The following is a 4,570-nucleotide window of genomic DNA, read 5'->3' on the forward strand; positions in this document are numbered from 1 at the left end:
GTTCTGTACAGGCGGATATTTCAGCTGAGTAAATTCTAATTATATATATATATATATATATATATATATATATAAGAACAACACTCAATTTGAACAACACATCACTCATCAAAAAAAAATCAAGTTGTTAACAAATGTAATACTATACGATAGCCGTACGCGACCGAAAAGTTACTGCGAACGTCCTAATGTAATTCTTGTAATAACGATTCTTGTTTCGTTAAGTGCCGGACACGCTGAAGGCAGTAGGTACGAAAACGACTGGTCAGACCAACAACAACATAGCACTACCTGGATGGAACTACTCCAATCAGCGTCGCGTGGAAGAACTAATCATAAGCGCAAAGGAGCCCCTAAGAGAGCATGAATCGTCAGTATGCCCCTATCTCTGTATGTCTCGAACAACGGTACGAAACAAACCCAGACAATGCCACTCCGCAGATCGTCCATAGGATCGGCAAAGGCTTTGTAGTGCTGACCACTGTAAGGATAAAGCTCAAAATGTCCACGTCGTATTTGCCTATGCCATCTAACTTGGGCTTGGTGATCCTTAATACGCAACTGGTGCTCTGAAGCACCAATTGCATATGGTCCGCTGTTCCGCACACTAATGCAAAATAAAAAAATATTCTAAGTAAAAAAATAGTAATTTATAACCGTGCTATGTACTGTATGTAAATGAAAGGCAATAAACTTGAGTCAATTGTTTTTATGATCAGATTAGCCTAAAACAGACTTTGCTCGTCTTACCACAAAGTCAGCGTTATTGGTACCATTTATAAGTTACTCCAAACTAATAAAATAAGAATCGTTTGATCTGCTTTGTTTTTCGTTAACATACGACCAGATCTAGCGCCTGCTCTGTAGATCTATCTAGTACATTTTCAATACACTCAGAAATTGAGAATGCTTGGTTATGTGACATTACGTGAAGCCACTTGCGGGCTTGTATTTGGCATAGGCGGAAATAGAACGTATACCATACTCACACGCCTGCATCGTTTTCTGTCTTGATCATGTGACTTTTCATATCAGGTTATTAAGACTTCCAGCCACAAGCGCACCGACGTGCTATGCTTCTTACATACGAATACGCTCGCTCTCCTGGTCTCGCGATGTCCATTCTTCACCTGTTCAGTCAAATTCATCTGAATTCTCTATTCTATCTAGACGGATTATATCTTCCCGGGACCCTTGCGCATGCCGAAACAAAGGACAGCTCAACGGCGATCGTAATTATATCTCCAAAAACCGAAGCCTATCATTAACCGGTGGAGCAATATTGCTACAAATACAACGGTTAAAGTTGGCCGTGAGATAAATCGGACTTAAGCCGAAACCCGTTCCACAGCAGCGTTTTTGTGTGATTGCATTTTTCTAGAAATCTTCAGATCTGTCAGATGTCTCTTCGACATATAGTCGGATATAAAATGTTCAACTAGAAGTCGCTAAACTATGGTTCGATATTTTGGGCCTAAATAAGAACATACATATGTGTAACAAACTTAAAATGCTTTATTTTCTAATGCCTCAGACTAAGTCTCTTTTTGAATCACGATCTTGTAAATGCCTGCATTTTTTCATGAAGTTAATGATTTACAATACATCGGTTTAAATAGTTTAAAAATCTGCTTATAGAAGTTCAGCGATCTGAAGTTCCTGCCCTCTTATCGATCTTTTAAGTGGTGACGTATGGAAAGCGTAAGGATACGCTTTTACAGACGGATGAACAACAATCGCGCAATATAAAAACATTGAAGTATAGCTTACGTGAACCTTCCAAGATAATTTTTGAAGTTACTTTTCATATATGCTTCAATATATACTATCATTTCCATAATTCCAGTCTGGAAGGAGCTGTTATTGGCACCAAACATGTGCCAAATCGAAACAATATGTGTATCATTGTTTTTGCCATACCGTGAACTGCCTCATCAAGTGAAGTTTTATTTATTATTAAGGTCATTCATAAGGGATCGTCAAGTTTGGCGACCAACGACATCGAAAAGAACCTCAAGCCCAGGCATGGTTGGCGAAGGAAAGGCGGCGTGGTCTGAGTAGCTAATACGGACGTGTTTGAGTAATTTACTATCGCAGTTACATTGGTTTGAATTTCCGATACAAAGAAACTGTAAACTATGCTTGAAAAACACATAGACCCAGTTACGTGCAGCGGAAGCCACCTTGGGAATAGGGAAACACTTCAGTGCTATACTAAAAAGGCGATCCCGAAAACTCCTTCTAACAAAGAAGGTAGCTGGTGCGTAGGAATTATGACATATCTGAATGCGTTTACTTCAATGTTAGAGACGATTTTACTGGAGGTAACAATGGATCTCAGAACAGAACTAAAAGAGTGACGTGTAGAAGAGAAATCAAGTATTAATGGATAATTATCTTGGCGGAATAAAGTCAGTTTATCGGAGTCGAGGCCTTTCAAACATTGGTACAAAAAGATACATACAATACATGGTACAATACAAAAAGATGTGCATATAGCATATCTCGTACAGATAGAGGACAGAGTTTCTTTCTCTAGTTATGAATTTGTGTTTTGCCTTGCAGGAGCCAAGGGTCGATTTGACAGACTCGCGGGAAACGATTTATTTTTGTACATGTTAAGGTACAGAGGACAATAGGCGTAACTCATACATGCTAAAGCACATTGGGTTTTATTAAGCTCAAACACTTCCTTGTAGTCCGAGTCACTTGCTAACGCGTTAATATCAACAAAATTGAGATAAATCGTAATTAGAAAGCATAGAGAAATGGGATTTAATGATCGCATTTAATCTTCACGGATTCGAAATGTTACCTCCATTCTCTCTCGTTGTAGCGTTTAAAGCAGAGCTGTCAATTGGTATGTCCTACGCGGACCTGACTGATGCAGTGCAAAATGAAAATGTAGGTCGAGTTTGCCTGCCCGGTGATGATGGCCCGTGTAGGGAAGACGCCCAATTCACCAGAGCAGTTTAGCCTTGCGGCTGCTTTGAGCAAGCAATGCCGCGAAGCACCAGCACCATTACAGACGCATCTGCGTTTACGCCTAACAGGGAAAAGAATGGAACGCGTGTATCGATGCTGCTGATCCAACGATTCAAAACGATCGATCTACTCAAAGTGAGTGCGCTGTAAAAAGCATAAGCTTCATTATACAAGCTGTTTTATCTCAAGGTATATTCAGTAATATCCAGAGGTCAGCAATATAATAACTTTTTTCAAGAGAGACATACTGGACCATGTCAGATCGGAAGCTCGCTCGAGTCAGGCTCAATGCAATTGCTCTTCATATCGGGTCAAAGCTAGCAGTGCTTAGCTAAATAGATAGCTTTTACTGATTCCTCTACAGCACTGCTGGAGTCTTCGATGGCCATTTGTAGACTACTTTATAGGTTCTGAGCAACATTTTCTTGATACAGACACACAGCGCTAATATAATAATAGTAGAGTGTGCTCGAGTGGTTCAGTTAGATCTTCTGGTCAGGAAAATTGGATAAGGGGTATCGATTAGAACTGTAGTAGCGTGGAGATTTTTGGCGGCTTGAACCCAAACCATCATTCGAAACTGGATTATCGTTCAGAAGTACCGAAGATGACCTTTTACCGAGAAGCTCGCTTTACTCGTTAGAAGAGATTGCAGCGCCTAGCTAATTCCCCCCATGGAAAATCATTAGCATGCCATGAACTTGAAACGTCCCATAAGACACTGGCATAACGCACAATTAAAAGCAGTCCGTTGAATAAAATGCTGCTCGATTGCCCAAATCGAATCTTCGTATTACAAGTGAAGTGTAACACGAAGATTCGATTTGTGTAAACAGATTTTTGTGAAGATTATCACAGTGGTATGACACTAGTATCGGCTGGTATAGGTGCCTCCTGAACAAAGCAGGAGGTTTTATCAACTAAGATAAACTGAATTGGTGTGGTACTCCGATTGAAGTGACTTCAGAAGGCGTCATAATTAAGAATTACCGTTAATAGAGTAGGTTGAAAATGGCTGTACGGTATCTCATGATGTAGACAAACACAAAATATTCTCTCTGCAAGCACACTCGATGATCCTGTAACTTTGGTTGGCTCCACTCATTGCTGGGACGCTTGCTAATTTATAGGATTCGCTAAATAAACAAACTAAATATAAGACTTAGGCCATATCCGTTAGCCGAGATACAACCCTCTACTAGTAATTTGACCTACGTTATATCTTAGATTTTCGTAGTACTCATAACTGTTTGAGATCTCATTTTTTGAGAATGCGTTTGCAGTAGAACATAGATCTACCGACTTCCTGCGACCCTTCACGACGCGTTTTTTACCATGATAGGTCCGGTGAAAAAAAGTCGTCATCTTTTTACTGCAAACCATTCCCTGATGCTTAGTCGGAACCTAACCTGCTTGCTTCTAGCCGGCCAGATTTATTTACTGAAAGGACAACAATCAAGCAGCCGCCATATTCCTGTATTTAGTGAGAGAGACAAAATTGATTCGATAGGTAGTGTACTCAGTTTATACATCTGCTTGCTACAATCCATAAGCAGATCTTGTACGTGCAAGTAGAATGTATGTC

This window comes from Varroa jacobsoni, unplaced genomic scaffold, assembly GCF_002532875.2.
Source record: "Varroa jacobsoni isolate VJ856 unplaced genomic scaffold, vjacob_1.0 contig02899, whole genome shotgun sequence".
NCBI classification, from domain to species: Eukaryota; Metazoa; Arthropoda; class Arachnida; order Mesostigmata; family Varroidae; genus Varroa; species Varroa jacobsoni.